Source organism: Lemur catta, chromosome Y (genome assembly GCF_020740605.2).
Source record: "Lemur catta isolate mLemCat1 chromosome Y, mLemCat1.pri, whole genome shotgun sequence".
In the NCBI taxonomy this organism is placed as follows: domain Eukaryota; kingdom Metazoa; phylum Chordata; class Mammalia; order Primates; family Lemuridae; genus Lemur; species Lemur catta.
In genome coordinates, this window is record NC_059156.1 from 4928437 (window position 1) to 4941158 (window position 12722).

At 34.1% G+C, this 12722-nt stretch overlaps 1 protein-coding gene across 3 annotated transcripts in view; it reads right to left on the bottom strand.

Annotated features, from left to right (window-relative positions):
- LOC123629100 (probable ubiquitin carboxyl-terminal hydrolase FAF-X) overlaps positions 1-12722 on the bottom strand; it is a 166632-nt gene that overhangs the window by 55400 nt on the left and 98510 nt on the right. The gene's annotated exons all lie outside the window — the stretch shown is intronic.

The following is a 12722-nucleotide window of genomic DNA, read 5'->3' on the forward strand; positions in this document are numbered from 1 at the left end:
ATCTATATTTTCAAAAGCCATGCCAATGATTTTGATGAACACTTAAGTTTAAGGACCACTCAAACAGCACTATATTCTGCAATACTCTTTTTGAGAAGCACTGGAAAAACCTTTTTCTTCTTCTCAGTCTTAGGAACTTCATCTGATATCATATATATTTAAATGGTGTATAAAGTATTGTTCTTCTAGAATAAAAATTCCAGGGGTATTCATTCATTTATTTAGTTTACTACTAAGACTTTAAAACCTACATAGGAGGAGTGGCTCAATCAACAGTTATCAAATTAGTAAATAATATTAATTTGTTTACAACAAAGAGGTCTGTTATCTTTCATTAGAAAAGACAATTTAAATATTCTCACAAACTTAAGAAATGACATTGTTTTGTAGTCATGGTAAAAATGTAGCCATCAAAATCTATGTAATCAATAAAGCACAACTGCCTCAGTGAAAAAGCTTTTATAAACATAAACTTCTTCAATAAAAATGAAGTCTGAGTTCAGAGAACAATTAATCACTATTTCAAGAAATAATGACGGAAGCAAAATTGCAAACCACACACGTCCAAACTCCCACCCCTCCATAGAAACATTTAAAAAAAACCCCAGAAGTTGTCCAGCCCCAGGAAATCAATGGTTTACATCAAACAAGCAAACATCACTGTTTGTAAGAAATAACTTTAAAATGGTGTAGAAAGGTTTTTGGGATTGCCTCACACCTCCTTAGCTCAGTGTATATCTTAAAATCAGTCTTTTAAGACAAATACAGTAATTTGCAAATAAGATCTGTTTTGCCTCCTCCAGAATCTTATTTGCAAATTACTGTATTTGTTATATCCTGTCCAGGGGTTACCTGAAGAACTGATGAAACACACTCAACTCTGTTTTGCCTAACTAAAAACTAACTCATGGCTGAAAACACCAGGCATTGGTCAAAAACACTTAAGTTGCTGGAAGCAAAAATTACACAGTTGAGATGTAACATAGATGACGTAAGAAAAGGGAGCAAAAGCTGGAGAGACTTTTTTTTGGTGGGGTGGGGGAAGAAATCAGGATATCAAAAGTAGTCAAATGCACTGAAGAATTCAGAAAACCATGTGCATGCTCATGACAGAGCACAAGCTCAAAAAGTACATAACAAAACTGTATACTTTAACTTCAGGCTGATGATTAACCTCAGTGTGAGCAGTAAGTAAAGGCTGAGGCAGAAGAATAAACAATCTGGCTAACTGTCAAAAGAATGCACTAACACAGATCCAGTTTGAAAAACTGAATGAGTTTTTATACTATAGTCAGTCAAAACACTGATAGAATGCAAGATAAGCCATCAACAACCAAGAAAAATAGACCCTAGAGAAGGGGAAAAAACATCTATAGCCATACTACCTGAATGTGCCCAATCTCTTCTGATCTTTGAAGCTATGCAGGGTTGGGCCTGGTTACTACTTGGAAAGGAGAAGAAAAATATGTGATTTCCAGAGATAACATATTATTCAAATATATTGTTTGCTACAAGAAAAAGTTCACAAAGAAAGTATGGCCAAGTCAAAGTGAAAAAACTGACAATGTACTTGAGAAATCCAAACTTTAAATGTTCTAAGACACGGATTTTAAAATAATAGACTTAAATATGCTAAAAGAAGGAAAAGATAACAGAAAAATGATGTTAACAATGATATGAGAATACCAATGAGACAGAAACTATAAATAGAAAATATGGAAAATCTAGAGATAAAAAGTATAATAACTGAAATGAAAAATTTCAATAAAGGAGTGCAACAGTAGATTTGAGTTGACAGAAGATTCAGTAAATCAGAAGAAGTGGTAATTGAAATAAAGATTCTGAAAAACAGTAGAAAAGAAAAGATTAAAGTGGAAAAAACCTAAAGAGATTTGTAGAACACTATGAAGTGAAACAAAATAATGAAAAGGCAAAAATATGTGACTAGATAATATCTGAACACTTCCCAAATTTGATGAAACACATGAATTTGCAAATTCAAAGGCAAAAACTTTAACCAGAAAAAATCTGAAAGATGGCCATACAAAAAGACATTACACAATGGTCAAGAGCCAAAGATAAAAACAAGCGTAAAAGCAGAAATGGAAAAGCAATTTTTTACGTAGAGGGGATGCTTGGTAAGATTAACAGTTGATTTTTTTCAGCAGAAATCACTGAAGCCAGAAGGATTAAAAAGGGGTTAAAAGAAAAAAGCTTGTCTATATGTGGCAAAATGATACTTCAAGAATGATGAAAGAATTCCTAGATAAGGAAAAGCTAAGGGAATTAGTTACTAGCTGTCTTACAAGGATTGCTAGGATACAAGGAATGTTAGAAGGAAGCCAAAAAGAACAAACACAGGACAATAATTGGAAGCCTTTAGAAGAAATAAACAATACTGGTAAAGGAAACTACCACTACTACCATAACACTGATAAAAGTAATTACTGTTGTCCTTCTGGTAGGACCTCTTACATAAAACATTTTAATGGGCACACAATGTTTAAAGATATAATCTGAAATAACAATATGAATGTGAGATGGAGAAATATAAGAAGAGAGTAATTATGTATAATTGAAACTAAACTGTTATTATTTAAACAAGTTGGCATTATTCAAACCAGGTTGTTTAGGATATTAACTGAAATTCCAAAGGTAACTATCTAAAAAATATAGATCCAAAGGTAAGAAGCAACAGCTGCTCCGATGGGAAGGAATCAACAAAAGAACTCTGGAAGAATCAAACAGAAACGACACTCCATCCCCAAAGGGAAACACCAGCTTTCTAGAAAACCAAAATCAGGACACTGAAATGACAGAAGAATAATTTTGAACATGGATTGTAAGAAAACTCAACGGAATGCAAAAGAAAATGGATACACAACACAAAGAAACCACCAAAAAAACAAAAACAAAAAAACAAACAATCATAAAAACAAATCCAGGACATGGAAGAAAAAAAAATCACTAAAGAAACTGAAATATTGAAGAAAAATCAAACAGAACTTTTGGAAATGAAGAATTTATTCAAGGAATTACTAAACAGTGGAAAGCCTCAAGAATAGGCTAGCTCAAGCAGGAGAAAGAATCTCAAGGATTAAAGATAACACCTTTTAATTAAACAAGTCAGTTGTAGAGATAAAGCAGAAAAATAAGAGAAAAAGCAAAGTCTACAAGAAATGTGGGATTATGAAGAGGTCTAAATAATAATCATAGGCATCCCCTGAGGGTGAAGAAGAAAATATACAAGTTGGATAAACTGTTTGAGGATATCATGGAGGAAAATTTCCCTGGCCTTGATAGAAATCTAGATAATCAGGTACAAGAAACTCAAAGGACTGGGAGATTCTTTGCAAATACGAAGACATCACAAGACATAGTCATCAGACTGGCCAAAATAAAAACAAAGGAGGTGCTTCTATAAGCCATAAGGCAAAAGCAGTATGTAGCCCACAAAGGAAAACCCATCAGACTAACTGCAGATTTCTCAACTGAGACTTTACAAGCCAGAAAAGACTGGGGCCCCATTCTCAGTCTTCTCAGAGTAATGCTCAGCCTAGAATTCTGTATACTGTAAAACTAAGTTTCTTATATGAAGGAGAAATAAAGACCTTCTCAGACAAGCACAGACTGAAGGAATTCATCAAGACAAGACCTGCCCTCCAGGAAGCACTCAGAACAGTGTTATACACAAATAAGCACAACAGACAAACACCACTGTAAAATCATTCAAAAGCTAAAGGTTACAGGCTAGATGACACAACGGCTCAAGAGAGAAAACAAAGCAACAAAGTTCAACTCAACAGGATGAACAGAAATCTGTCCCACTTATCAATTCTTTCAATAAATGTGAATGGCTTGAACTGCTCACTAAAGAAATATATGCTGACTGAATGGATAAATACACGCAAGCCAAATTCCTGCTATCTTCAAGAAACACATGTAACCCACAAGAATACATACAGACTCAAGGAGAAGGCATGGAAAACAATATTGCATGCAAATGAAACCACAAGAAAGCTGCCATGGCAGTTCTGATTTCAGATAACTTTGTTTTCAAATCAACAACAGTAAAGACAAAGATGGTTATTATATAATGGTGAAGGGTACAATTCAACAAGAAGACATAAATATTCTAAATATTTATGCACCAAACTCAGATGCACCCAGGTTCATAAAGCAAATTCTATTTAATCTAAAGAAAATGATAAAGACCAGCACCTAACAGCTGGGGATTTCAACACCCCTCTGACAGAACAGGACAGATCATTCAAACAGAAAATACACAAAGAAAGAATGGACTTAAACAGAACTATTGAAAAAGTGGGCTTGACAGACATTTAGAGAATATTCTACCCCAAAACCACTGAATATAGGTTTTTCTCATCACCTCATGGGACACTCTCTAACACTGATGATATCCTAGGGCACAAACCATGTCTCCACAAATTAAAAAAAAAAACCCCAGAAATTATACCATTCATCTTCTCAGACCACACTGGAATAAAACCAGAAATCAATTCTAATAGAAACTCTTATCTTTAAACAAAATCATGGAAACCAAACAACTTTCTGCTGAATGATTATTGGGTTAAGGAGGAAATTAAGATGAAAATAAAAAGATTCTTTGAACTTAATGATAAAGGAGACACAAGTTATTAAAATCTGTGGGATACAGCTAAAGCAGTCCACAGAGGATAATTTATATCCATAAATGACTACGTCCAAGACAGAAAGGCCAAAAATCAACAATCTAATCAATTGTCTCAAAGAACTGGAAAAGGATGAGCAAACTGACCCAGGAGAAGAAAAGAAATAACCAAGATCAGAAGAGAACTAAATGAAATCTTTAACAAAAAAAAACTATATGGAAGATTAATAAAACAAAGTTGGTCCTTTGAAGATATATAAAAAAAAAATGATACACCTCTTGCTAGATTAATGAGAAGCAGAAAAGAAAGGACTCTAATAAGCTCCATCAGGAATGAAAAAGGAGATTACAACTGATACCACAGAAATACAAAATATCATCCATGAATACTATAAAAAACTCTGTGTACATAAACTTGAAAACACAGAAGAAATGGACAAATTCTTAGAAACACACAACCTCCCTAGGCTCAATCAGGAAGAAACAGAATGCCCGAACAGGCTTATATCAAGTACTGAAAATGAAGTAGAAATAAAAAAACCTTCCAAAAAAAAAACAAAAACAAAAACAAAAAAGTCCCAGACCAGCTGGTTTCTGAATTTTAGGAGACTTACAAGGAGAACCGGTACCTATCCTACAGAAATTATTCTACAACATCAAGAAGGAAAGAATACTCCCCAACACGTTTTATGAAGCCAACATCACCCTGATATCAAAACCAGGAAAGGACAAAAAAAGATAATTACAGACCAATATCCCTTAAGAATGTAGATGGAAAAATTCTTAATAAAATCGTAGAAAACTGAATTCAGGTACTTATCAAAAAAATAATCCACCAGGGTCAAGTGGGCTTCATCTGAGAGAAGTAGGGATGGTACAACCTATGCAAATCTACAAATGTAATTTGCCACATAAACAGAAGTCCTCTTAAACGATACACGAAAAGCATTTGACAAAATTCAGCACCCTTTTACGATAAGAATGCTTAACAAAATAGGAACAGATGGGACTTATCTAAAAATGATATAAGTCATATACGACAAATGCACAGCCAACATCATCCTGAACAGGGAAAAACTGAAAGCATTCCTGGTTAGAACTGGAACCAGATAAGGCTGCCTTCTATCACTCTTTCTGTTCAACATAACACTGTAAGTCCTTGCCAGAGCAGACAAGAGAAGGAAATCAAGGTCATCCAAGTGGGGACAGAAGAGGACAAGACTCTGTCATGAGACTACTGGAACTGATAAATTCATCAAAGTGTCATGTTATAAAATCTATGTACACAAATCAGTAGCATTCCCATTCACCAACAACAAACTGAGTACCAAATCAAAGACTCAATATCCTTCACAATAGCAAAGAAAATAATAACTAGGAATGCACTTAATCAAGGAGGTGAAAAGACCTCTATAGGGAGAATTCTGAAACACCGAGGAAGGACATAGAGGACATAAACAGGTGGACAACCATACCATGCTCATGTGTCAGCAGAATCAACATTGCTAAAATGTCTGTACTACCCAAAGTGATGTACAGATTCATGTAACCCTTATTAAAATACCAACATTATTTTTTGCAGATCTAGAACAAATAATTCTATGCTTTGTATGGAACCAGAGAAGACCCCATATAGCAGGAGCAATTTTAAGCAAAAAGAACAAATTGGGAAGTATCAATTTACCAGACTTCAAACTATACTACCAATCTATAGTAACTAAAACAGTATGGTACTGGCATATGAACAGAGACACGGACCCATGGTATAGAACTGAGATCCCAGATATAAAACCATTCTCATATAGCCATCTAATCTTTCACAAAGTAGAGGAAAACATAAACTGGGGAATAGAATCCTTATTCAATAAATGATGCTGGGATAATTGGATAGCCACATGTAGCAGACTGAAATGGGATCTGCACCTCTCACAAAAATCAACTCATGGTGGATAACAGACTTACACCTATGCATGAAACAATAAGAATTCTAGAAGACAATGTTGGAAAAACTCTTACAGACATAAGCCTAAGGAAAGAATTTATGAAGAAAATCCCAAAGGCAATCACAGCAACAACAAAAATAAATATATGGGACCAGATCAAATTAAAAAGTTTTTGAACATCAAGGAAACTATCATGAAAGCAAACAGACAACCTAAAAAATGGGAGAAAATATTCACATGCTACACATCTGATAAAGGGCTGATAACTAGAATGTATACAGAACTCAGGAAAATCAGCAAGAAAAAAATCAAACCACCCCATTAAAATGTGGGCAAAGGGCATCAACAGAAACGTTTCAAAAGTAGATAAAACTAATGGAAAACAAACGTGAAAAAATGCTCAACATCTCTAATCATCAGGGAAACGCAAATCAAAACCACAATGAGATATCACTTAACTCCAGGGAGAATAGCTTTTATCAAAAAGTCCCAAAACAATAAATGTTGGCAGGGAAATGGAGAGACAGGAACACTCTTACACTGCTGTTTGGACTGCAAATTAGTATAATCTCTATGGAAATTAATACAGAGATACCTCAAAGAGCTACAAGCAGAACTACCATGTATTCCAGCAGCCCCATTAACTGGGCATCTACCCAAACAGAAAAAAGATATTCTATAAAAAGGACATCTATACTTCAATGTTTATAGTAGTAGAATTCACAATTGCAAAGATGTGGAAACAACCCAAATACCCATCAATACACAATTGGATTAATAAAATGTAGTATATGTATACCATGAAGTTCTACTCAGCCACAAAAAACAATGGTGATCTAGCACCACTTACATATCATGGATAGAACTGGAGCCCATTCTACTAAGTGAAGTATCGCAACAAGGGAGAAACAAGTACCATATGTACTCATTATCAAATTGGTATTAACTGATCAACACTTATGTGCACACACAGTAATAACACTCATCAGGTGTTGGGTAGGTAGGGGAGAGGGGATGGGTATATACACACCCCTAATGGGTGTGGTGTGCACTGTCTGGGGGATGGACATGCTTGAAGCTCTGACTCAGGTGGGGCAAAGGCAATATATGTACCCTAAATATTTGTACCCTTGTAATATGCTGAAGTAAAAAAAAAAATACATAAATAAATAAAAAGAAAATATAAACAATACGTAGAAGGAAACAAAGGAATAAAATGATCAAAATAACAAATCAGCCTAATTTAAAAAAATAAAGTCATGAGGAGTTGAAGAACTAGCAGCAGTCCCCAACCTGTTTGGCACCAGGAACCGTTTTCATGGAAGACAATTTTCCACAGACAGGGTAGGGGTGGGAATGGTTTTGTGATGATTAAAGCGCATTGCATTTATTATACATTTTATTTCTATCATTATTACATTGCAATATATAATGACATAATTATTCAAGTTATAACAGGTTGATAGGACCAGAAAACAAATAGCTAAATGTCAGTAAGTAATTTCTTACCAGTAATTACGTTAAGTACAAAGGCGTTTAGATCTTGCAGTAAAAAGCACAGACTGGCAAATGGGTATTTAAAAAAAAATGATTTATCTATATGATGTGTTCACAAGACTCATTTTAGAAGCTGAAGATACAAAGAGGTTAGAAGTAAAGGAATACAGGGTTCTGAGGAGACAGTGTCAATGGAGAAACAGGGCAGCACGAATCTGTCTGTCCAACTAGATGATTAAGTGCAGTTAGAAGATCTGTACAACTTCTTTGGAACTCTAGAGCCTATTTAAAGGATTGCAACTTACAGGAGAAGACTTGGATAGTAAGCTGCAATTAAATTTGATTAATTTCATCACTTCACTCAAAAACAACTACCCATCCTCCACCAACTAGCACTATGGCAGGTTGTCCTGCAAGCACTACTTGAGTTGCTTTCAGGAGTGAGGATTGTCAGGAAGATTACTGTCCTACAAATGTTGGGGACTTGAGCTATGGTTGCTGCTTTTGATTAAGAAGGTACCAAAAGAGGTGGGCAGTCATTGCTGCATCCCCTACATTTTCTGCAAGCCCTTCCTTCTGCCACTGCAGCAACTTCGAGGGGATTTAAAGGGCCCAAGAGTTTTCTCTCTTCATTTTTCTCTTTCCTCTTAGCAGCCAGATATTTAAGGACAAAAATATTCCAAGGGAACCACACATATATGGAAATTTAGAAAGTAATCACATGTGTCCAGGGAAAGGTGCAGGCTTGGAAACGACCTGAGAAAACCTTTACTTAACATTCAAGTTGATTATTAGCACCCGGACTATATAATGAACAAACAAAACCCTAGCAAACTCTGGGAAGGGGAGAACCTGATTTCAAAGTTATAACATTTTAAGATTTCAATGTCCATTTTCAACAAAAAAATAACAAGGCATAAAATGAAACAGGAAAGTATGGCCCCTTCAATAGAAAAAAAGAAACCAACAGAAGATTTCCACAGAAAGACTAAATGGTAGACTTACTAGAAAGTACTTTTACAACAACAATCTTTAGTAAGCTTAAAGAAGTAAAAGAAGGAGTAAAGAAAGTCAAGAAATGATGTATGAACAAAATAAAATTTTCAAAAAGAAAGAAAACTTACTAAAAAACTAAAAGGAAATTATGGAGTTGAAAGTATAATAACTGAAATAAAAAATCCAGTATAGACATTCAAAATCTGATTTCAGCAAAAAGAAGAAAATTAACAACTTGAGGAAAGAATTATTAAAATATTCAAGTTCAGAAGAGAAAGCAAAAAGAATCAAGGAAAGTGAACAGAGCCTACAGAACCAGTGGCACACAAGGCAAGCAAATCAGCTTAAGCTTTGTTAGAGTATGAGAAGGAGCAGAGAGATCATGTGAAGAAGCAATGGTCAAAAATTTCACAAATTTGAGGAAATAAATAAGCTGGGGCACTTAGTTACCACTAGGCCTGCCCTTCAAGAAATGCTTAAAAGAATCCTTGCTGGGTGAAATGCAAGCATACCAGATGATAGTATGAAGAAACAAAAATTAAGGTAAAAATCAATACATGGGCAATTATAAAAGGTAGTATCATTTTAACAATGTAAAGCTCCATAGAATTACTTCTTTACATAACTTAAGACCCTAATGTATTAAAAAAGTATCCTTAGCTTATGTTTTGGGGAATACAACATATAAAGATGTAAATCTGTGTCATCACTAACTGAAAACAATGGGGGTTGCTGTAAGGAGCAGAGTTTTCATATGTTACTGAAGGTAAATTGGAATAAATTTAAAAATAATGCTATAACTTTAGAATGTTAAATGTAATCATCATGGTAACCATAAAGAAAATAATTACAGAATATGCATAAAAGAAATGAGAAAGGAATTAAAATGTATCATTACCAAAACAACAAAACAAAACAGGAAACACAAAAAACACAGTAGTGCAGGAAATATGGGACAAAAAGCTATATAGCATATAGAAAACACACAGAAGAATGACAAGAGTCTCTTGTAAGTAATAACTTCAAATATATATATAAATGCTATATTCAAGATAAGAGATTAACAAAAATGGATGAGAAAATTTCCAATGATCCAACTGCATCCTGTCTATAACAGACTCGGTTTAGATTCAAAGACAAATAGACTGGGTGCAGTGGCTCACGCCTGTAGTTCCAATGCTTTGGGAGGTTAAGGTGGGAGAATCATGTGTGGGCAGGAGCTTGAGACAAACAGACTGAAGTGAAAGGATGGAAAAAGATATTCCATTCTAATAGGAATCCAAAGAGCCCAAGGTTCTAATATCAGATAAATAAAATTTAAAGCAATAAAATTTAGAACAGACAAAGAAGGTTCATAGACAGCAAGAAAATATAACAATTATAAACTTTTATACACCTAATGGACCATCAAAATATATGTATGAAACATTAACTCAATAAATTGGGAAAATTGTTCTACAGACTTCAATACTTCTTTCTCAATAATGACCACGACAACTAGACAGAAAGATAAGTAAGGAAATAGAGGAATTGAGCGACACAAACTGACTAGATCTAATAGGCAAACACAGAACAATCTACTCAACAATGAGACAAAAGCTGCAGACAAAATACATTTTTAAGTAAAAAATGTTATAAGAGACTTTCAGTCATGCACCTAATGAGCTTGGAAGTCACCGTAATACCAGGAGCTTTTGTAGGGACAAGTTCTAGGGCAGGGAAATGTAGATTGTAATGAATATATTATCAATTAAAGCAAATATAATAGTTAATAACTACAAAGTGGACAGTCTTTTGTGTTTTTGTTTTTTTGTACAAAATTACCCAGACAATACATCTGAGAAAATATTTACAAACCAAATATGCAGGATAACAAAAGCAGTGTTGCCAAATTTATAGCACCAAACGCATACACTAGAAAAGAAAAAAATAGAAATCAATAATCTAATCTATACATCAGGAAAGCAGAAAAAGACGGCCAAGGAGAAGAAGAGATGTTTTTTAAATTGAGCTGACATAAGTGAATAGACCTAGAACAAGTAAGGACATTGAATCTGTAATGCCATCAAAAACCTACTAACAAAGGAGAGAAACACACACAAAATACTCCCAGAACCAAAGGGTTTAACTGATGATTTCTACCGAATGTTTAAAGAGTTAAAAAAGAACAGTCACTCTCTTTCCCAAAGGGGGAGTATAGGTGGAGCATCCCTCATACAAAAATGAGGGATGAGCAACCCAAAAGTATAGGTTGAGCATCCCTCATACAAAAATCAGAAATCCAAAATGCTCCACAATCTGATACTTTTTTTGTGTTTCAGAAATGGGGGTATTACTATGTTGCCCAGGCTGGCCTCAAACTCTTGGGGTCAAGTGATCTCCTGCTTCAGCTTTAGCTGGGACTACAGGCACCAACACACCTAGTTAAAAATTCAAAACTTTTTCAGTGTTGACAAGACACCACAAGTGGAAAATTCCACACATAAATTACGAATAAAACTTTGTTTCACATACAAATTATTAAATGTATTGTATAAAATTACCTTCAGGCTATGTGAATAAGGTGTATATATGTAACATAAATGAATTTCATATTTGGACTTGGTTCCCATCAGCCACATACATAAATATTCTAAAATAAATAAAATGCAAAATCTGAAACACTTCTGGTCCTAAGCATGTCAAAAATTAGGGATACCCAAAATGTACTGCCCAATTTATAAGACCAACATTATTCAGACAACAAAACCAGGCCAAGATACTATAAGAAATGCAAAGCAAAGACCAATAGGTTTTACAAGTATATATGCAAAAATTCTCAACAAAATACTAGCAACTAAATTCAGCAGCATATTAAAAGTATAAGATACCATGACCAAGTGGAACTTATCCTAAGAATGTAAGAGTGGCTAAAATTAAGAATCAATTTTTAATATACCACCACAAATACAATGAAGGAAATAATGACAGCAATCTCAACTAATTTACAAAAATTATCTGAACAAATCTGAACACCTTTTCATAATAAAAACAATTGAAAAAAACGAGGAAAAAAGCGAACTTTCTCAATAGGATGAAGGACATATGAAAAACATCACTAAATAGTGAAAGACTGAAAGTTTGTCATAAATCAGGAACAACACAAGCATGACTGCTGTTAACATAGCAGAGGAATTAGGCAAGAATAGGAAAAATAAAACTGATCCAAAAAAGAAAGAAATAAGTAAAACCATCTTATTTGCAAATGACATGGTCTTATATGGAAAAAACTAAATGATCCACATCAAAATTCTTCCAAATTATAGGATATAAAATTAATACACAAATTTTGTGTTTCTATCCACTAGTGATGAACATTCCCCCCAAAACCTACAAAAACAATTTCATTTACAATAACAAAAAACCACAGAAACAAAAAACAGTGCTTAGAAATAATTTAACCAAGGAGGAACAAAAATATTGAAAGAAATGAATAAGATTTAAGTGAATGAAAAGGCACCCTATGTTCACATATTGGAAGACTTAAAATTATTAAGATGGCAATACTACCAAAAGTAATCCACAGATTCAGTGCAATTCCTTTCAGAATTGCAATAGTGTGTTTTTTTCAGAGGAATTGAAAAATACAATTTAAA